Genomic DNA, 22,500 nt, shown 5'->3' with positions numbered 1-22,500 from the left:
TGTGTGTGTCACTGTGTGTCACTGTGTGTGTCACTGTGTGTGTGTCACTGTGTGTGTGTCTCACTGTGTGTGTCACTGTGTGTGTGTGTCACTGTGTGTGTCACTGTGTGTGTGTGTCACTGTGTGTGTGTGTCACTGTGTGTGTCACTGTGTGTGTGTGTCACTGTGTGTGTCACTGTGTGTATGTCACTGTGTGTGTGTGTCACTGTGTGTGTGTGTCACTGTGTGTGTGTCACTGTGTGTGTGTCACTGTGTGTGTCACTGTGTGTATGTCACTGTGTGTGTGTGTCACTGTGTGTGTGTCACTGTGTGTGTGTGTCACTGTGTGTGTGTGTCACTGTGTGTGTGTCACTGTGTGTGTCACTGTGTGTGTGTGTCACTGTGTGTGTCACTGTGTGTGTGTCACTGTGTGTGTGTGTCACTGTGTGTGTGTGTGTCACTGTGTGTGTGTCACTGTGTGGGTGTGTCACTGTGTGTGTGTCACTGTGTGTGTGTGTGTCACTGTATGTGTGTGTCACTGTGTGTGTGTGTCACTGTGTGTGTGTCACTGTGTGTATGTGTCACTGTGTGTGTGTCACTGTGTGTGTCTCACTGTGTGTGTCACTGTGTGTGTGTCACTGTGTGTGTCACTGTGTGTGTGTCACTGTGTGTGTGTCTCACTGTGTGTGTCACTGTGTGTGTGTCACTGTGTGTGTGTGTCACTGTGTGTGTGTCACTGTGTGTGTGTCACTGTGTGTGTGTCACTGTGTGTGTCACTGTGTGTGTCTCACTGTGTGTGTCACTGTGTGTGTGTCACTGTGTGTGTCACTGTGTGTGTGTCACTGTGTGTGTGTCACTGTGTGTATGTGTCACTGTGTGTGTGTCACTGTGTGTGTCTCACTGTGTGTGTCACTGTGTGTGTGTCACTGTGTGTGTCACTGTGTGTGTGTGTCACTGTGTGTGTGTCACTGTGTGTGTGTCACTGTGTGTGTGTCACTGTGTGTGTGTGTCACTGTGTGTGTGTCACTGTGTGTGTGTCACTGTGTGTGTGTGTCACTGTGTGTGTGTCACTGTGTGTGTCACTGTGTGTGTGTGTCACTGTGTGTGTGTGTGTGTGTCACTGTGTGTGTGTCACTGTGTGTGTGTGTGTCACTGTGTGTGTGTGTCACTGTGTGTGTGTGTCACTGTGTGTGTGTCACTGTGTGTGTGTGTCACTGTGTGTGTGTCACTGTGTGTGTGTCACTGTGTGTGTGTGTGTGTGTCACTGTGTGTGTGTGTCACTGTGTGTGTGTGTGTCACTGTGTGTGTGTCACTGTGTGTGTCACTGTGTGTGTGTCACTGTGTGTGTGTCACTGTGTGTGTGTGTGCCACTGTGTGTGTCACTGTGTGTGTCACTGTGTGTGTGTCACTGTGTGTGTCACTGTGTGTGTGTCACTGTGTGTGTCACTGTGTGTGTGTCACTGTGTGTGTGTGTCACTGTGTGTGTGTCACTGTGTGTGTCACTGTATGTGTCACTGTGTGTGTGTCACTGTGTGTGTCACTGTGTGTGTCACTGTGTGTGTGTCACTGTGTGTGTGTGTCACTGTGTGTGTCACTGTGTGTGTGTCACTGTGTGTGTGTCACTGTGTGTGTGTGTCACTGTATGTGTCACTGTGTGTGTGTCACTGTGTGTGTGTGTCACTGTGTGTGTGTGTCACTGTGTGTGTGTGTCACTGTGTGTGTGTCACTGTGTGTGTGTGTCACTGTGTGTGTGTCACTGTGTGTGTGTGTCACTGTGTGTGTGTCACTGTGTGTGTGTCTCACTGTATGTGTCACTGTGTGTGTGTCACTGTGTGTGTGTGTCACTGTATGTGTCACTGTGTGTGTGTCACTGTGTGTGTGTCACTGTGTGTGTGTCACTGTGTGTGTGTCTCACTGTGTGTGTCACTGTGTGTGTGTGTCACTGTGTGTGTGTGTCACTGTGTGTGTGTCACTGTGTGTGTGTCTCACTGTGTGTGTCACTGTGTGTGTGTGTCACTGTGTGTGTGTGTCACTGTGTGTGTGTCACTGTGTGTGTGTCACTGTGTGTGTGTGTCACTGTGTGTGTGTCACTGTGTGTGTGTGTCACTGTGTGTGTGTCACTGTGTGTGTGTCACTGTGTGTGTGTCTCACTGTATGTGTGTCACTGTGTGTGTCACTGTGTGTGTGTCACTGTGTGTGTGTCACTGTGTGTGTGTGTGCCACTGTGTGTGTCACTGTGTGTGTCACTGTGTGTGTCACTGTGTGTGTGTCACTGTGTGTGTCACTGTGTGTGTGTCACTGTGTGTGTCACTGTGTGTGTGTCACACTGTGTGTGTGTGTCACTGTGTGTGTGTCACTGTGTGTGTGTCACTGTGTGTGTCACTGTGTGTATGTCACTGTGTGTGTGTGTCACTGTGTGTGTGTCACTGTGTGTGTGTGTCACTGTGTGTGTGTGTCACTGTGTGTGTGTCACTGTGTGTGTCACTGTGTGTGTGTGTCACTGTGTGTGTCACTGTGTGTGTGTCACTGTGTGTGTGTGTGTCACTGTGTGTGTGTGTCACTGTGTGTGTGTGTCACTGTGTGTGTGTGTGTCACTGTGTGTGTGTCACTGTGTGGGTGTGTCACTGTGTGTGTGTCACTGTGTGTGTCTCACTGTATGTGTGTGTCACTGTGTGTGTGTGTCACTGTGTGTGTGTCACTGTGTGTATGTGTCACTGTGTGTGTCACTGTGTGTGTCTCACTGTGTGTGTCACTGTGTGTGTGTCACTGTGTGTGTCACTGTGTGTGTGTCACTGTGTGTGTGTCTCACTGTGTGTGTCACTGTGTGTGTGTCACTGTGTGTGTGTGTCACTGTGTGTGTGTCACTGTGTGTGTGTCACTGTGTGTCACTGTGTGTGTGTCACTGTGTGTGTGTCACTGTGTGTGTCACTGTGTGTGTCTCACTGTGTGTGTCACTGTGTGTGTGTCACTGTGTGTGTCACTGTGTGTGTGTCACTGTGTGTGTGTCACTGTGTGTGTCACTGTGTGTGTGTCACTGTGTGTGTCACTGTGTGTGTCTCACTGTGTGTGTCACTGTGTGTGTGTCACTGTGTGTGTCACTGTGTGTGTGTCACTGTGTGTGTGTCACTGTGTGTGTCACTGTGTGTGTCTCACTGTGTGTGTCACTGTGTGTGTGTCACTGTGTGTGTCACTGTGTGTGTGTCACTGTGTGTGTGTCACTGTGTGTGTCTCACTGTGTGTGTCACTGTGTGTGTGTCACTGTGTGTGTCACTGTGTGTGTGTCACTGTGTGTGTGTCACTGTGTGTGTGTCACTGTGTGTGTGTCACTGTGTGTGTGTGTCACTGTGTGTGTGTCACTGTGTGTGTGTCACTGTGTGTGTGTCACTGTGTGTGTGTGTCACTGTGTGTGTGTCACTGTGTGTGTCACTGTGTGTGTGTGTCACTGTGTGTGTGTGTGTGTGTCACTGTGTGTGTGTCACTGTGTGTGTGTGTGTCACTGTGTGTGTGTGTCACTGTGTGTGTGTGTCACTGTGTGTGTGTCACTGTGTGTGTGTGTCACTGTGTGTGTGTCACTGTGTGTGTGTCACTGTGTGTGTGTGTGTGTGTCACTGTGTGTGTGTGTCACTGTGTGTGTGTGTGTCACTGTGTGTGTGTCACTGTGTGTGTCACTGTGTGTGTGTCACTGTGTGTGTGTCACTGTGTGTGTGTGTGCCACTGTGTGTGTCACTGTGTGTGTCACTGTGTGTGTCACTGTGTGTGTGTCACTGTGTGTGTCACTGTGTGTGTGTCACTGTGTGTGTCACTGTGTGTGTGTCACTGTGTGTGTGTGTCACTGTGTGTGTGTCACTGTGTGTGTCACTGTATGTGTCACTGTGTGTGTGTCACTGTGTGTGTCACTGTGTGTGTCACTGTGTGTGTGTCACTGTGTGTGTGTGTCACTGTGTGTGTCACTGTGTGTGTGTCACTGTGTGTGTGTCACTGTGTGTGTGTGTCACTGTATGTGTCACTGTGTGTGTGTCACTGTGTGTGTGTGTCACTGTGTGTGTGTGTCACTGTGTGTGTGTGTCACTGTGTGTGTGTCACTGTGTGTGTGTGTCACTGTGTGTGTGTCACTGTGTGTGTGTGTCACTGTGTGTGTGTCACTGTGTGTGTGTCTCACTGTATGTGTCACTGTGTGTGTGTCACTGTGTGTGTGTCTCACTGTGTGTGTCACTGTGTGTGTGTCACTGTGTGTGTGTGTCACTGTGTGTGTGTGTCACTGTGTGTGTGTGTCACTGTGTGTGTGTCACTGTGTGTGTGTGTCACTGTGTGTGTGTCACTGTGTGTGTGTGTCACTGTGTGTGTGTCACTGTGTGTGTGTCACTGTGTGTGTGTCTCACTGTGTGTGTGTCACTGTGTGTGTGTGTGTCACTGTGTGTGTGTCACTGTGTGTGTGTCACTGTGTGTGTCACTGTGTGTGTGTGTGCCACTGTGTGTGTCACTGTGTGTGTCACTGTGTGTGTCACTGTGTGTGTGTCACTGTGTGTGTCACTGTGTGTGTGTCACTGTGTGTGTCACTGTGTGTGTGTCACTGTGTGTGTGTGTCACTGTGTGTGTGTCACTGTGTGTGTCACTGTATGTGTCACTGTGTGTGTGTCACTGTGTGTGTCACTGTGTGTGTGTGTCACTGTGTGTGTGTGTCACTGTGTGTGTCACTGTGTGTGTGTGTCACTGTGTGTGTGTGTCACTGTGTGTGTGTCACTGTGTGTGTCACTGTGTGTGTCACTGTATGTGTCACTGTGTGTGTCTGTGTGTGTGTCACTGTGTGTGTGTCACTGTGTGTGTCACTGTGTGTGTCACTGTGTGTGTCACTGTGTGTGTCACTGTGTGTGTGTGTCACTGTGTGTGTGTGTGTCACTGTGTGTGTCACTGTGTGTGTGTCTCACTGTATGTGTCACTGTGTGTGTGTGTCACTGTGTGTGTGTCACTGTGTGTGTCACTGTGTGTGTCTGTGTGTGTGTGTCACTGTGTGTGTGTCACTGTGTGTGTGTCACTGTGTGTGTCACTGTATGTGTCACTGTGTGTGTCACTGTGTGTGTCACTGTGTGTGTCACTGTGTGTGTGTCACTGTGTGTGTGTGTCACTGTGTGTGTCACTGTGTGTGTGTCACTATGTGTGTGTGTCACTGTGTGTGTGTCACTGTGTGTGTGTGTCACTGTGTGTGTGTCACTGTGTGTGTGTGTCACTGTGTGTGTGTGTCACTGTGTGTGTGTCTCACTGTGCGTGTGTGTGTCACTGTGTGTGTGTCACTGTGTGTGTGTCACTGTGTGTGTGTCACTCTGTGTGTGTGTCACTGTGTGTGTGTGTCACTGTGTGTGTGTCACTGTGTGTGTGTGTCACTGTGTGTGTGTCACTGTGTGTGTGTGTCACTGTGTGTGTCACTGTGTGTGTGTGTGTCACTGTGTGTGTGTGTCACTGTGTGTGTGTGTGTCACTGTGTGTGTCACTGTGTGTGTGTCACTGTATGTGTCACTGTGTGTGTGTGTCACTGTGTGTGTGTCACTGTGTGTGTGTGTCACTGTGTGTGTCACTGTGTGTGTGTGTGTCACTGTGTGTGTGTGTCACTGTGTGTGTGTGTGTCACTGTGTGTGTCACTGTGTGTGTGTCACTGTGTGTGTGTGTCACTGTGTGTGTGTGTCACTGTGTATGTGTCACTGTGTGTGTGTCACTGTATGTGTCACTGTGTGTGTGTCACTGTGTGTGTGTGTCACTGTGTGTGTGTCACTGTGTGTGTGTCACTGTGTGTGTGTGTCACTGTGTGTGTGTCACTGTGTGTGTGTCACTGTGTGTGTCACTGTGTGTGTGTCACTGTGTGTGTGTCACTGTGTGTGTCACTGTGTGTGTGTCACTGTGTGTGTGTCACTGTGTGTGTCACTGTGTGTGTGTGTCACTGTGTGTGTGTGTCACTGTGTGTGTGTCACTGTGTGTGTCACTGTATGTGTCACTGTGTGTGTGTCACTGTGTGTGTGTGTCACTGTGTGTGTGTGTCACTGTGTGTGTGTCACTGTGTGTGTGTGTCACTGTGTGTGTCACTGTGTGTGTGTCACTGTGTGTGTGTGTCACTGTGTGTGTGTGTCACTGTGTGTGTGTCACTGTGTGTGTGTCACTGTGTGTGTGCGTCTCACTGTGCGTGTGTGTGTCACTGTGTGTGTCACTGTGTGTGTCACTGTATGTGTCACTGTGTGTGTCTGTGTGTGTGTGTGTCACTGTGTGTGTGTCACTGTGTGTGTCACTGTGTGTGTCACTGTGTGTGTGTGTAACTGTGTGTGTCACTGTGTGTGTGTGTCACTGTGTGTGTGTGTCACTGTGTGTGTGTGTCACTGTGTGTGTGTGTCACTGTGTGTGTCACTGTGTGTGTGTCACTGTGTGTGTGTGTCACTGTGTGTGTGTGTCACTGTGTGTGTCACTGTGTGTGTCACTGTGTGTGTGTGTCACTGTGTGTGTCACTGTGTGTGTGTGTCACTGTGTGTGTGTGTCACTGTGTGTGTCACTGTGTGTGTGTGTCACTGTGTGTGTGTGTCACTGTGTGTGTCACTGTGTGTGTCACTGTGTGTGTGTGTCACTGTGTGTGTCACTGTGTGTGTGTGTCACTGTGTGTGTCACTGTGTGTGTGTGTCACTGTGTGTGTGTGTCACTGTGTGTGTGTGTCACTGTGTGTGTCACTGTGTGTGTGTGTCACTGTGTGTGTGTCACTGTGTGTGTGTGTCACTGTGTGTGTGTGTGTCACTGTGTGTGTCACTGTGTGTGTGTCACTGTGTGTGTGTCACTGTGTGTGTGTGTCACTGTGTGTGTGTGTCACTGTGTGTGTGTGTGTCACTGTGTGTGTCACTGTGTGTGTGTGTCACTGTGTGTGTGTCACTGTGTGTGTGTGTCACTGTGTGTGTGTCACTCTGTGTGTGTCTCACTGTGCGTGTGTGTGTCACTGTGTGTGTGTCACTGTGTGTGTGTCACTGTGTGTGTGTCACTCTGTGTGTGTGTCACTGTGTGTGTCACTGTGTGTGTGTCACTGTGTGTGTGTGTCACTGTGTGTGTGTCACTGTGTGTGTGTGTCACTGTGTGTGTCACTGTGTGTGTGTGTCACTGTGTGTGTCACTGTGTGTGTGTGTGTCACTGTGTGTGTCACTGTGTGTGTGTGTGTCACTGTGTGTGTCACTGTGTGTGTGTGTGTCTCACTGTGTGTGTCACTGTGTGTGTGTCACTGTGTGTGTGTGTCACTGTGTGTGTCTCACTGTGTGTGTCACTGTGTGTGTGTGTGTCACTGTGTGTGTGTGTGTCACTGTGTGTGTCTCACTGTGTGTGTCACTGTGTGTGTGTGTGTCACTGTGTGTGTGTGTGTCACTGTGTGTGTCACTGTGTGTGTGTGTCACTGTGTGTGTGTGTCACTGTGTGTGTGTCACTGTGTGTGTCACTGTGTGTGTGTGTGTCACTGTGTGTGTCACTGTGTGTGTGTGTCACTGTGTGTGTGTGTCACTGTGTGTGTGTGTGTCACTGTGTGTGTGTGTCACTGTGTGTGTGTCACTGTGTGTGTGTGTCACTGTGTGTGTGTGTCACTGTGTGTGTGTCACTGTGTGTGTCACTGTGCGTGTGTGTGTCACTGTGTGTGTCACTGTATGTGTCACTGTGTGTGTGTCACTGTATGTGTCACTGTGCGTGTCACTGTGTGTGTGTCACTGTGTGTGTGTCACTGTGTGTGTGTGTCACTGTGTGTGTGTCACTGTGTGTGTCACTGTGTGTGTGTCACTGTGTGTGTGTGTCACTGTGTGTGTGTCACTGTGTGTGTCACTGTGTGTGTGTCACTGTGTGTGTGTGTCACTGTGCGTGTCACTGTGTGTGTGTCACTGTGTGTGTGTGTGACTGTGTGTGTGTGTCACTGTGTGTGTGTCACTGTGTGTGTCACTGTGTGTGTGTCACTGTGTGTGTGTGTCACTGTGTGTGTGTCACTGTGTGTGTCTCACTGTGCGTGTGTGTGTCACTGTGTGTGTCACTGTGTGTGTGTGTCACTGTGTGTGTCACTGTGTGTGTGTGTGTCACTGTGTGTGTCACTGTGTGTGTGTGTCACTGTGTGTGTCACTGTGTGTGTGTGTGTCACTGTGTGTGTGTGTGTCACTGTGTGTGTCTCACTGTGCGTGTGTGTGTCACTGTGTGTGTCACTGTGTGTGTGTCACTGTGTGTGTCACTGTGTGTCACTGTGTGTGTGTGTCACTGTATGTGTGTGTCACTGTGTGTCACTGTGTGTGTGTGTCACACTGTGTGTGTCACTGTGTGTGTGTGTCACTGTGTGTGTGTGTCACTGTGTGTGTGTGTCACACTGTGTGTGTCACTGTGTGTGTCACACTGTGTGTGTCACTGTGTGTGTGTGTCACACTGTGTGTGTCACTGTATGTGTGTGTCACTGTGTGTCACTGTGTGTGTGTGTCACTGTGTGTCACTGTGTGTGTGTGTCACACTGTGTGTGTCACTGTGTGTGTCACTGTGTGTGTCACTGTGTGTGTGTGTCACACTGTGTGTGTCACTGTGTGTGTCACTGTGTGTGTCACTGTGTGTGTGTGTCACTGTATGTGTGTGTCACTGTGTGTCACTGTGTGTGTGTGTCACACTGTGTGTCACTGTGTGTGTGTGTCACTGTGTGTGTGTGTCACACTGTGTGTGTCACTGTGTGTGTCACACTGTGTGTGTCACTGTGTGTGTGTGTCACTGTGTGTGTGTGTCACTGTGTGTGTGTCACACTGTGTGTGTCACTGTGTGTGTCACACTGTGTGTGTGTGTCACTGTGTGTGTGTGTCACACTGTGTGTGTCTCTGTGTGTGTCACTGTGTGTGTGTGTCACACTGTGTGTGTCACTGTGTGTGTGTGTCACTGTGTGTGTCACTGTGTGTGTCACTGTGTGTGTGTGTCACTGTGTGTGTGTGTCACTGTGTGTGTGTGTCACTGTGTGTGTCACTGTGTGTGTGTGTCACACTGTGTGTGTCACTGTGTGTGTGTGTGTCACACTGTGTGTGTCACTGTATGTGTGTGTCACTGTGTGTGTGTCACTGTGTGTGTGTGTCACACTGTGTGTGTCACTGTGTGTGTGTGTCACTGTGTGTCACTGTGTGTGTGTGTCACTGTGTGTGTGTGTCACTGTGTGTGTGTCACTGTGTGTCACTGTGTGTGTCACTGTGTGTGTCACACTGTGTGTGTCACTGAGTGTGTCACACTGTGTGTCACACTGTGTGTGTGTGTCACTGTGTGTCACTGTGTGTGTCACTGTGTGTGTCACTGTGTGTGTGTGTCACTGTGTGTGTCACTGTGTGTGTCACACTGTGTGTGTCACTGTGTGTGTGTGTCACACTGTGTGTGTCACTGTGTGTGTGTGTCACTGTGTGTGTCACTGTGTGTGTGTGTCACTGTGTGTGTGTGTCACTGTGTGTGTCACTGTGTGTGTGTGTCACACTGTGTGTGTCACTGTGTGTGTGTGTGTCACACTGTGTGTGTCACTGTATGTGTGTGTCACTGCGTGTGTGTCACTGTGTGTGTGTGTCACACTGTGTGTGTCACTGTGTGTGTGTGTCACTGTGTGTCACTGTGTGTGTGTGTCACTGTGTGTGTGTGTCACTGTGTGTGTGTCACTGTGTGTCACTGTGTGTGTCACTGTGTGTGTCACACTGTGTGTGTCACTGTGTGTGTCACACTGTGTGTCACACTGTGTGTGTGTGTGTGTCACTGTGTGTCACTGTGTGTGTCACTGTGTGTGTCACTGTGTGTGTGTGTCACTGTGTGTGTCACTGTGTGTGTCACTGTGTGTGTCACTGTGTGTGTCACTGTGTGTGTGTGTCACTGTGTGTCACTGTGTGTGTCACTGTGTGTGTGTCACACTGTGTGTGTGTGTCACTGTGTGTGTGTCACTGTGTGTGTGTGTCACTGTGTGTGTGTCACTGTGTGTCACTGTATGTGTGTGTCACTGTGTGTCACTGTGTGTGTGTCACACTGTGTGTGTCACACTGTGTGTGTCACTGTGTGTGTGTGTCACACTGTGTGTGTCACACTGTGTGTGTCACACTGTGTGTGTCACTGTGTGTGTGTGTGTCACTGTGTGTCACTGTGTGTGTGTGTCACACTGTGTGTGTCACTGTGTGTGTGTGTCACTGTGTGTGTGTCACTGTGTGTGTGTGTCACACTGTGTGTGTCACTGTGTGTGTGTGTCACTGTGTGTGTGTGTCACTGTGTGTGTGTCACACTGTGTGTGTGTCACTGTGTGTGTCACACTGTGTGTGTGTGTCACTGTGTGTGTGTGTCACTGTGTGTGTGTGTCACTGTGTGTGTGTGTCACTGTGTATGTGTGTGTCACACTGTGTGTGTCACTGTGTGTGTCACACTGTGTGTGTCACTGTGTGTGTGTGTCACTGTGTGTGTGTGTCACTGTGTGTGTCACTGTGTGTGTGTCACTGTGTGTGTCACTGTGTGTGTGTGTCACTGTGTGTGTGTGTCACACTGTGTGTGTCACTGTGTGTGTGTGTCACTGTGTGTGTGTCACACTGTGTGTGTCACTGTGTGTGTCACACTGTGTGTGTCACTGTGTGTGTGTGTCACACTGTGTGTGTCACTGTGTGTGTGTGTCACTGTGTGTGTGTCACTGTGTGTGTGTGTCACTGTGTGTGTGTGTCACTGTGTGTGTGTGTGTCACACTGTGTGTGTCACTGTGTGTGTGTGTCACTGTGTGTGTGTGTCACTGTGTGTGTGTGTGTCACACTGTGTGTGTCACTGTGTGTGTCACACTGTGTGTGTCACTGTGTGTGTGTGTCACTGTGTGTGTGTGTCACTGTGTGTGTGTGTGTCACACTGTGTGTGTCACTGTGTGTGTGTGTCACTGTGTGTGCGTGTCACTGTGTGTGTGTCACTGTGTGTGTGTGTCACTGTGTGTGTGTGTCACTGTGTGTGTGTCACTGTGTGTGTCACTGTGTGTGTGTCACTGTGTGTGTCACTGTGTGTGTCACTGTGCGTGTGTGTCACTGTGTGTGTGTGTCACTGTATGTGTCACTGTGCGTGTCACTGTGTGTGTGTCACTGTGTGTGTGTCACTGTGTGTGTGTGTCACTGTGTGTGTGTCACTGTGTGTGTCACTGTGTGTGTGTCACTGTGTGTGTGTGTCACTGTGTGTGTCACTGTGTGTGTGTGTCACTGTGCGTGTCACTGTGTGTGTGTCACTGTGTGTGTGTGTGACTGTGTGTGTGTGTCACTGTGTGTGTGTCACTGTGTGTGTCACTGTGTGTGTGTCACTGTGTGTGTGTGTCACTGTGTGTGTGTCACTGTGTGTGTCTCACTGTGCGTGTGTGTGTCACTGTGTGTGTCACTGTGTGTGTGTGTCACTGTGTGTGTCACTGTGTGTGTGTGTGTCACTGTGTGTGTCACTGTGTGTGTGTGTCACTGTGTGTGTCACTGTGTGTGTGTGTGTCACTGTGTGTGTCTCACTGTGCGTGTGTGTGTCACTGTGTGTGTCACTGTGTGTCACTGTGTGTGTGTGTCACTGTATGTGTGTGTCACTGTGTGTCACTGTGTGTGTGTGTCACACTGTGTGTGTCACTGTGTGTGTGTGTCACTGTGTGTGTGTGTCACTGTGTGTGTGTGTCACACTGTGTGTGTCACTGTGTGTGTCACACTGTGTGTGTCACTGTGTGTGTGTGTCACACTGTGTGTGTCACTGTATGTGTGTCACTGTGTGTCACTGTGTGTGTGTGTCACTGTGTGTGTGTGTCACATTGTGTGTGTCACTGTGTGTGTGTGTCACTGTGTGTGTCACTGTGTGTGTGTGTCACTGTGTGTGTGTGTCACTGTGTGTCACTGTGTGCGTGTGTCACACTGTGTGTGTCACTGTGTGTGTGTGTCACTGTGTGTCACTGTGTGTGTGTGTCACACTGTGTGTGTCACTGTGTGTGTGTGTGTCACTGTGTGTGTCACTGTGTGTGTCACTGTGTGTGTGTGTCACTGTATGTGTGTGTCACTGTGTGTCACTGTGTGTGTGTGTCACACTGTGTGTCACTGTGTGTGTGTGTCACTGTGTGTGTGTGTCACTGTGTGTGTGTGTCACACTGTGTGTGTCACTGTGTGTGTCACACTGTGTGTGTCACTGTGTGTGTGTGTCACTGTGTGTGTGTCACTGTGTGTGTGTGTCACACTGTGTGTGTCACTGTGTGTGTCACACTGTGTGTGTCACTGTGTGTGTGTGTCACACTGTGTGTGTCACTGTGTGTGTGTGTCACTGTGTGTGTCACTGTGTGTGTGTGTCACTGTGTGTGTGTGTCACTGTGTGTGTGTGTCACTGTGTGTGTCACTGTGTGTGTGTGTCACACTGTGTGTGTCACTGTGTGTGTGTGTGTCACACTGTGTGTGTCACTGTATGTGTGTGTCACTGTGTGTGTGTCACTGTGTGTGTGTGTCACACTGTGTGTGTCACTGTGTGTGTGTGTCACTGTGTGTCACTGTGTGTGTGTGTCACTGTGTGTCACTGTGTGTGTCACTGTGTGTGTCACACTGTGTGTGTCACTGAGTGTGTCACACTGTGTGTCACACTGTGTGTGTGTGTGTGTCACTGTGTGTCACTGTGTGTGTCACTGTGTGTGTCACTGTGTGTGTGTGTCACTGTGTGTGTCACTGTGTGTGTCACACTGTGTGTGTCACTGTGTGTGTGTGTCACACTGTGTGTGTCACTGTGTGTGTGTGTCACTGTGTGTGTCACTGTGTGTGTCACTGTGTGTGTGTGTCACTGTGTGTGTGTGTCACTGTGTGTGTGTGTCACTGTGTGTGTCACTGTGTGTGTGTGTCACACTGTGTGTGTCACTGTGTGTGTGTGTGTCACACTGTGTGTGTCACTGTATGTGTGTGTCACTGTGTGTGTGTCACTGTGTGTGTGTGTCACACTGTGTGTGTCTTTGTCTTTGTGTGTCACTGTGTGTCACTGTGTGTGTGTGTCACTGTGTGTGTGTGTCACTGTGTGTGTGTGTCACTGTGTGTGTGTGTCACTGTGTGTGTGTCACTGTGTGTCACTGTGTGTGTCACTGTGTGTGTCACACTGTGTGTGTCATTGTGTGTGTCACACTGTGTGTCACACTGTGTGTGTGTGTGTGTCACTGTGTGTCACTGTGTGTGTCACTGTGTGTGTCACTGTGTGTGTGTGTCACTGTGTGTGTCACTGTGTGTGTCACTGTGTGTGTCACTGTGTGTGTGTGTCACTGTGTGTCACTGTGTGTGTCACTGTGTGTGTGTCACACTGTGTGTGTGTGTCACTGTGTGTGTGTCACTGTGTGTGTGTGTCACTGTGTGTGTGTGTCACTGTGTGTGTGTCACTGTGTGTCACTGTGTGTGTGTCACTGTGTGTCACTGTGTGTGTGTCACTGTGTGTCACTGTGTGTGTGTGTCACTGTGTGTCACTGTGTGTGTGTGTCACACTGTGTGTGTCACTGTGTGTGTGTGTCACACTGTGTGTGTCACTGTGTGTGTGTGTCACTGTGTGTCACTGTGTGTGTGTGTCACACTGTGTGTGTCACTGTATGTGTGTGTCACTGTGTGTCACTGTGTGTGTGTCACACTGTGTGTGTCACACTGTGTGTGTCACTGTGTGTGTGTGTCACACTGTGTGTGTCACACTGTGTGTGTCACACTGTGTGTGTCACTGTGTGTGTGTGTGTCACTGTGTGTCACTGTGTGTGTGCGTCACACTGTGTGTGTCACTGTGTGTGTGTGTCACTGTGTGTGTGTCACTGTGTGTGTGTGTCACACTGTGTGTGTCACTGTGTGTGTGTGTCACTGTGTGTGTGTGTCACTGTGTGTGTGTCACACTGTGTGTGTGTCACTGTGTGTGTCACACTGTGTGTGTGTGTCACTGTGTGTGTGTGTCACTGTGTGTGTGTGTCACTGTGTGTGTGTGTCACTGTGTATGTGTGTGTCACACTGTGTGTGTCACTGTGTGTGTCACACTGTGTGTGTCACTGTGTGTGTGTGTCACTGTGTGTGTGTGTCACTGTGTGTGTCACTGTGTGTGTGTGTCACTGTGTGTGTCACTGTGTGTGTGTGTCACTGTGTGTGTGTGTCACACTGTGTGTGTCACTGTGTGTGTGTGTCACTGTGTGTGTGTCACACTGTGTGTGTCACTGTGTGTGTCACACTGTGTGTGTCACTGTGTGTGTGTGTCACTGTGTGTGTGTGTCACTGTGTGTGTCACTGTGTGTGTGTGTCACTGTGTGTGTCACACTGTGTGTGTCACTGTGTGTGTGTGTCACTGTGTGTGTCACACTGTGTGTGTCACTGTGTGTGTGTGTCACTGTGTGTGTGTGTGTCACACTGTGTGTGTGTGTGTCACACTGTGTGTGTCACTGTGTGTGTCACACTGTGTGTGTCACTGTGGGTGTGTGTCACTGTGTGTGTCACTGTGTGTGTCACTGCAATCGGCAGGACTGCGACAACCATAGAGGCATCTCCATACTATCAGTCGCTGGCAAAATCTTGGCAAGAATCCTTCTGAACCGCCTAATTGTCCACCTAGACCAGGGTCTGCTACCTGAGAGTCAGTGTGGTTTCAGAAAAGACCGCGGAACCACTGACATGGTCTTTACTGCCCGGCAGTTACAGGAGAAATGCCAAGAACAAAATGTTTATCTATATATGGCTTTCGTTGATCTAACAAAAGCATTCGACACAGTCAGCCGGGAGGGCCTATGGAAAATCATGGCCAAGTTTGGGTGTCCAGACAAGTTCATTGGCATTGTGCGCAAACTCCATGATGGCATGATGGCCAGCGTCAGAGACCAGCAAGAACTCTCTGGTCCGTTCCCAATCACAAACGGGGTGAAGCAAGGCTGCGTTTTAGCGCCAACGCTCTTCAGCATGGTGTTTTCTGCCATGCTGCAAGACTCATTCCAGAACCACAACACTGGGATTAACTTCATCTACCGTTTTGACGGTGGGCTATTCAATCTGCGGAGGATGCAAGCCAAAACTCGAGTGGAGGAAATCACTGTTCGAGATCTATTGTTTGCTGATGACTGTGCTCTGGCTGCTGACTCAAATAAAGATCTACAGGACAGTATGGACCACCTCTCCTCAGCCTGCAACAACTTCGGCCTAACAATCAGCACAAAGAAGACTGAAGTCCTATACCAACCTGCTCCTGGGAAACCCTACACTGAGCCAACCATCTTTGTGAATGGGCAAAAGCTTTCAGCCGTTGACAAGTTTACTGACCTTGGTAGTACACTATCTCGCGCTGTGCACATAGATGATGAAGTTAACATCAGGATTGTCAAGGCCAGTGCAGCCTTTGGACGTCTACGTGACTAGGTATGGGAAAGGACTGGCATCAAGCAGGAGACAAAACTGAAGGTCTACCGGGCTGTTGTCTTACCAACTCTTCTGTATGGGTGCGAAGCCTGGACAGTGTCTACCAGCGCCATGCCAAGAAATTGAATCATTTCCACTTGAGCTGTCTGAGGAAACTGCTGAGGATCAAGTGGCAAGACAGAATCCCTGACACGGAAGTCCTCAGCAAGGCAAATATCCCCAGCATCTACACCTTGCTTGCGAAGGAACAGCTTAGATGGACTGGCCACGTGACCAGAATGCCCTACGCGAGACTTCCAAAACAAGTCTTCTTTGGCGAGCTGAGGAATGGCAAGCGAGCACAAGGTGGCCCCAAAAAGCGCTACAAGGACACCCTGAAGGCTTCCTTGAAGAGCTTTGGATTCGACCTGAAAAGGTGGGAACCCCTAGCACAGGACCGACCTGCCTGGAGAAGAAAAGTACAGGACGGTGCAGTCCTCTGTGAGAGTAGGAGAAGCTCCTGTGCCATCTTGAAGAGGCAGCGGCGCAAATCTACCAAGGAAGGACGTGTGGCTGCACCTCAGAGCTCTGCATCCTCCCTGACCTGTCCAGTGTGCCACAGGGAATTCCGGGCTCGGATTGGCCTCTTCAGCCATTTGCGCACTCAACAAAACCCAACATAATGACAAACGTGCCTTGGTCATCATCAACTTTGATGGACGAACAAGAAGAAGTGTGTCACTGTGTGTGTGTGTCACTGTGTGTGTCACTGTGTGTGTGTGTCACTGTGTGTGTGTGTCACACTGTGTGTGTCACTGTGTGTGTGTGTCACACTGTGTGTGTCACACTGTGTGTGTCACTGTGTGTGTGTGTCACACTGTGTGTGTCACTGTGTGTGTGTGTCACTGTGTGTCACTGTATGTGTGTGTCACTGTGTGTCACTGTGTGTGTGTGTCACTGTGTCACTGTGTGTGTCACACTGTGTCACTGTGTGTGAAAGTGCCCTCAGGGCTACTCACCACCCAGTGATGCCACGATCACTGAGAGTGCCCCCAGGGCCTCGTTCTGCATGATCACGTGCTCACTGCCCACCATGGCCACCAGGGGCTCCACTCCCCCAGACTCCACCACCGCCCGCATCACTTCCTGTCACGTGACACGGCCGGCGGTCAACCCCTCCCCCCCTGAGCAACATGGCCGATCATCAACCTCCCCCCCTGAGCAACATGGCCGATCATCAACCTCCCCTGAGCAACATGGCCGATCATCAACACCCCCCCCCCCCGAGCAACATGGCCGATCATCAACCTCCCCTGAGCAACATGGCCGATCATCAACATCCCCCCCCCCCACCCGAGCAACATGGCCGATCATCAACCTCCCCTGAGCAACATGGCCGATCATCAACACCCCCCCCCCCCCCCCTGAGCAACATGGCCGATCATCAACCTCCCCTGAGCAACATGGCCGATCATCAACATCCCCCCCCCCCCTGAGCAACATGGCCGATCATCAACATCCCCCCCCCCCTGAGCAACATGGCCGATCATCAACCTCCCCTGAGCAACATGGCCGATCATCAACCTCCCCTGAGCAACATGGCCGATCATCAACCTCCCCTGAGCAACATGGCCGATCATCAACCTCCCCTGAGCAACATGGCCGATCATCAACCTCCCCTGAGCAACATGGCCGATCATCAACATCCCCTGAGCAACATGGCCGATCATCAACATCCCCCCCCCCACCCTGAGCAACATGGCCGATCATCAACCTCCCCTGAGCAACATGGCCGATCATCAACATCCCCCCCCCCCCCCTGAGCAATATGGCCGATCATCAACCTCCCCTGAGCAACATGGCCGATCATCAACATCCCCCCCCCCCGAGCAACATGGCCGATCATCAACATCCCCCCCCCCCCCCTGAGCAACATGGCCGATCATCAACCTCCCCTGAGCAACATGGCCGATCATCAACATCCCCTGAGCAACATGGCCGATCATCAACATCCCCCCCCCCGAGCAACATGGCCGATCATCAACCTCCCCTGAGCAACATGGCCGATCATCACCTCCCCTGAGCAACATGGCCGATCATCACTCTACACCTGAGCAACATGGCCGACGATCAATCCCTCTTCCCCTGAGCAACATGGCCGATCATCACTCTCCCCCTGAGCAACATGGCCGACGATCAACCCCTCTTGCCCCGAGCAACATGGCCGATCACCCCCCCCCCCCTGAGCAACATGGCCGATCAACACGCCCCCTGAGCAACATGGCCGATGATCAACCCCTCCTCCCCTGAGCAACATGGCCGATAATCACCCCCCCAAGAGCAACATGGCCGACAGTCACTCAACCCCACCCCTGAGCAACATGCCAACGGTCGGCCCCTCCACCCCCGACCCCCGAGTAACATGGCTGACCGTCAACCCCCTGAGCAACATGGCCGACGGTCAACCCCTCTTCCCCTGAGCAACATGGCCGACGATCACTCCACCATGTTTTTCTGGTTACCGTGCCTCACTAGGCCTCTACCAGCCCCCCACCTTCTCCTGGTTGCTGTGCCTGACGATGTCTCTCCCAACCCCCCAGGGGTAGTAGGCCTCTACCAGCCCCCCACCTTGTCCTGACTGCTGTGCCTGACGAGGCCTCTCCCAGCCCCCAGGGGCACTAGGCCTCTCCCAGCCCCCCACCTTGTCCTGGTTGCTGTGCCTGACGAGGCCTCTCCCACCCCCCAGGGGCACTAGGCCTCTCCCAGCCCCCCACCTTGTACTGGTTGCTGTGCCTGACGAGGCTTCTCCCAGCCCCCCAGGAGCACTAGGCCTCTACCAGCCCCCCCACCTTGTCCTGGTTGCTGTGCCTGACTAGGCCTCTCCAACCCCCCAGGGGCAGTAGGCCTCTACCAGCCCCCCACCTTGTCCTGACTGCTGTGCCTGACGAGGCCTCTCCCACCCCCCAGGGGCAGTAGGCCTCTACCAGCCCCCCACCTTGTCCTGGTTGCTGTGCCTGACGAGGCCTCTCCAACCCCCCAGTGGCAGTAGGCCTCTACCAGCCCCCCACCTTGTCCTGGTTTCTGTGCCTGACGAGGCCTCTCCCAACCCCCCAGGCCACTAGGCCTCTACCAGCCCCCCACCTTGTCCTGGTTGCTGTGCCTGACGAGGCCTCTCCCAACCCCCCAGGGGCAGTAGGCCTCTACCAGCTCCCCACCTTGTCCTGGTTGCTGTGCCTGACTAGGCCTCTCCCAGCCCCCCACCTTGTCCTGGTTGCTGTGCCCCACTAGGCCTCTCCCAGCCCCCCCGGGGCACTAGGCCTCTACCAGCCCCCCACCTTGTCCTGGTTGCTGTGCCTGAAGAGGCCTCTCCCAGCCCCCCAGGGACAGTAGGCCTCTACCAGCCGCCCACCTTGTCCTGGTTGCTGTGCCTGACGAGGCCTCTCCCAACCCCCAGGGGAAGTAGGCCTCTACCAGCCCCCCACCTTGTCCTGACTGCTGTGCCTGACGAGGCCTCTCCCACCCCCCAGGGGCACCAGGCCTCTCCCAGCCCCCCACCTTGTCCTGGTTGCTGTGCCTGATGAGGCCTCTCCAACCCCCCAGGGGAAGTAGGCCTCTACCAGCCCCCCATCTTGTCCTGGTTGCTGTGCCTGACGAGGCCTCTCCCAGCCACCAAGGGGAACTAGGCCTCTACCAGCCCCCCACCTTGTCCTGGTTGCTGTGCCTCACTAGGCCTCTACCAGCCCCCACCTTGTCCTGGTTTCTGTGCCTGACGAGGCCTCTCCCAGCCCCCCAGGGGCACTAGGCCTCTGCCAGCCCCCCACCTTGTCCTGGTTGCTGTGCCTGACTAGGCCTCTCCCAGCCCCCCACCTTGTCCTGGTTGCTGTACCCCACTAGGCCTCTCCCAGCCCCCCCGGGGCACTAGGCCTCTACCAGCCCCCCACCTTGTCCTGGTTGCTGTGCCTGACGAGGCCTCTCCCAACCCCCAGGGGAAGTAGGCCTCTACCAGCCCCCCACCTTGTCCTGACTGCTGTGCCTGACGAGGCCTCTCCCACCCCCCAGGGGCAGTAGGCCTCTACCAGCCCCCCACCTTGTCCTGGTTGCTGTGCCTGATGAGGCCTCTCCAACCCCCCAGGGGCAGTAGGCCTCTACCAGCCCCCCCACCTTGTCCTGGTTGCTGTGCCTGACGAGGCCTCTCCCAGCCCCCCAGGAGCACTAGGCCTCTACCAGCCCCCCACCTTGTCCTGATTGCTGTGCCCCACTAAGGCCTCTCCCAGCCCCCGACCTTGTCCTGACTGCTGTGCCTGACGAGGCCTCTCCCAGCCCCCCAGGAGCACTAGGCCTCTCCCAGCCCCCCACCTTGTCCTGATTGCTGTGCCCCACTAAGGCCTCTCCCAGCCCCCCAGGGGCACTAGGCCTCTACCAGCCGCCCACCTTGTCCTGATTGCTGTGCCCCACTAAGGCCTCTCCCAGCCCCCCAGGAGCACTAGGCCTCTCCCAGCCCCCCACCTTGTCCTGACTGCTGTGCCTGACAAGGCCTCTCCCACCCCCCAGGGGCAGTAGGCCTCTCCCAGCCCCCCACCTTGTCCTGACTGCTGTGCCTGACGAGGCCTCTCCCACCCCCCAGGGGCACCAGGCCTCTCCCAGCCCCCCACCTTGTCCTGGTTGCTGTGCCTGACGAGGCCTCTCCCAGCCCCCCAGGGGCAGTAGGCCTCTACCAGCCCCCCACCTTGTCCTGGTTGCTGTGCCTGATGAGGCCTCTCCAACCCCCCAGGGGAAGTAGGCCTCTACGAGCCCCCCATCTTGTCCTGGTTGCTGTGCCTGACGAGGCCTCTCCCAGCCCCCAAGGGGAACTAGGCCTCTACCAGCCCCCCACCTTGTCCTGGTTGCTGTGCCTCACTAGGCCTCTACCAGCCCCCACCTTGTCCTGGTTTCTGTGCCTGACAAGGCCTCTCCCAACCCCCCAGAGGCACTAGGCCTCTACCAGCCCCCCGCCTTGTCCTGGTTGCTGTGCCTCACTAGGCCTCTACCAGCCCCCACCTTGTCCTGGTTTCTGTGCCTGACGAGGCCTCTCCCAGCCCCTCAGCGGCACTAGGCCTCTGCCAGCCCCCCACCTTGTCCTGGTTGCTGTGCCTGACTAGGCCTCTCCCAGCCCCCCACCTTGTCCTGGTTGCTGTGCCCCACTAGGCCTCTCCCAGCCCCCCCGGGGCACTAGGCCTCTACCAGCCCCCCACCTTGTCCTGGTTGCTGTGCCTGACTAGGCCTCTCCAACCCCCCAGGGGCAGTAGGCCTCTACCAGCCCCCCACCTTGTCCTGACTGCTGTGCCTGACGAGGCCTCTCCCACCCCCCAGGGGCAGTAGGCCTCTACCAGCCCCCCACCTTGTCCTGGTTTCTGTGCCTGACGAGGCCTCTCCCAACCCCCCAGGCCACTAGGCCTCTACCAGCCCCCCACCTTGTCCTGGTTGCTGTGCCTGACGAGGCCTCTCCCAACCCCCCAGGGGCAGTAGGCCTCTACCAGCTCCCCACCTTGTCCTGGTTGCTGTGCCTGACTAGGCCTCTCCCAGCCCCCCCACCTTGTCCTGGTTGCTGTGCCCCACTAGGCCTCTCCCAGCCCCCCCCGGGGCACTAGGCCTCTACCAGCCCCCCACCTTGTCCTGGTTGCTGTGCCTGAAGAGGCCTCTCCCAGCCCCCCAGGGACAGTAGGCCTCTACCAGCCGCCCACCTTGTCCTGGTTGCTGTGCCTGACGAGGCCTCTCCCAACCCCCAGGGGAAGTAGGCCTCTACCAGCCCCCCACCTTGTCCTGACTGCTGTGCCTGACGAGGCCTCTCCCACCCCCCAGGGGCACCAGGCCTCTCCCAGCCCCCCACCTTGTCCTGGTTGCTGTGCCTGATGAGGCCTCTCCAACCCCCCAGGGGAAGTAGGCCTCTACCAGCCCCCCCATCTTGTCCTGGTTGCTGTGCCTGACGAGGCCTCTCCCAGCCACCAAGGGGAACTAGGCCTCTACCAGCCCCCCACCTTGTCCTGGTTGCTGTGCCTCACTAGGCCTCTACCAGCCCCCACCTTGTCCTGGTTTCTGTGCCTGACGAGGCCTCTCCCAGCCCCCCAGGGGCACTAGGCCTCTGCCAGCCCCCCACCTTGTCCTGGTTGCTGTGCCTGACTAGGCCTCTCCCAGCCCCCCACCTTGTCCTGGTTGCTGTACCCCACTAGGCCTCTCCCAGCCCCCCCGGGGCACTAGGCCTCTACCAGCCCCCCACCTTGTCCTGGTTGCTGTGCCTGACGAGGCCTCTCCCAACCCCCAGGGGAAGTAGGCCTCTACCAGCCCCCCACCTTGTCCTGACTGCTGTGCCTGACGAGGCCTCTCCCACCCCCCAGGGGCAGTAGGCCTCTACCAGCCCCCCACCTTGTCCTGGTTGCTGTGCCTGATGAGGCCTCTCCAACCCCCCAGGGGCAGTAGGCCTCTACCAGCCCCCCCCACCTTGTCCTGGTTGCTGTGCCTGACGAGGCCTCTCCCAGCCCCCCAGGGGCAGTAGGCCTCTCCCAGCCCCCCGACCTTGTCCTGGTTGCTGTGCCTGACTAGGTCTCTACCAGCCCCCCAGGAGCACTAGGCCTCTACCAGCCCCCCACCTTGTCCTGATTGCTGTGCCCCACTAAGGCCTCTCCCAGCCCCCGACCTTGTCCTGACTGCTGTGCCTGACGAGGCCTCTCCCAGCCCCCCAGGAGCACTAGGCCTCTCCCAGCCCCACCACCTTGTCCTGATTGCTGTGCCCCACTAAGGCCTCTCCCAGCCCCCCAGGGGCACTAGGCCTCTACCAGCCGCCCACCTTGTCCTGATTGCTGTGCCCCACTAAGGCCTCTCCCAGCCCCCCAGGAGCACTAGGCCTCTCCCAGCCCCCCCACCTTGTCCTGACTGCTGTGCCTGACAAGGCCTCTCCCACCCCCCAGGGGCAGTAGGCCTCTCCCAGCCCCCCACCTTGTCCTGACTGCTGTGCCTGACGAGGCCTCTCCCACCCCCCAGGGGCACCAGGCCTCTCCCAGCCCCCCACCTTGTCCTGGTTGCTGTGCCTGACGAGGCCTCTCCCAGCCCCCCAGGGGCAGTAGGCCTCTACCAGCCCCCCACCTTGTCCTGGTTGCTGTGCCTGATGAGGCCTCTCCAACCCCCCAGGGGAAGTAGGCCTCTACGAGCCCCCCATCTTGTCC

At 54.1% G+C, this 22,500-nt stretch overlaps 1 long non-coding RNA gene across 1 annotated transcript in view; it reads right to left on the bottom strand.

Annotated features, from left to right (window-relative positions):
* LOC144739120 (uncharacterized) overlaps nucleotides 1-18,036 on the bottom strand; it is a 19,395-nt gene extending 1,359 nt beyond the window's left edge. Inside the window, exons 1-2 of the long non-coding RNA XR_013589358.1 lie at nucleotides 18,006-18,036; nucleotides 16,324-16,450 (exon numbers count right to left, since the gene is read on the bottom strand). This is a non-coding gene — a long non-coding RNA (uncharacterized LOC144739120). The remainder of the gene's footprint in view (nucleotides 1-16,323; nucleotides 16,451-18,005) is intronic.
* Between the last annotated feature and the right edge of the window lie 4,464 nt (nucleotides 18,037-22,500).

Source organism: Lampetra planeri, unplaced genomic scaffold (assembly GCF_965212315.1).
Source record: "Lampetra planeri unplaced genomic scaffold, kcLamPlan1.2.h2 scaffold_1312, whole genome shotgun sequence".
NCBI classification, from domain to species: domain Eukaryota; kingdom Metazoa; phylum Chordata; class Hyperoartia; order Petromyzontiformes; family Petromyzontidae; genus Lampetra; species Lampetra planeri.
Note: the sequence above shows the minus strand (reverse complement) of the source record. Positions and strands in the feature narration are given on the sequence as shown.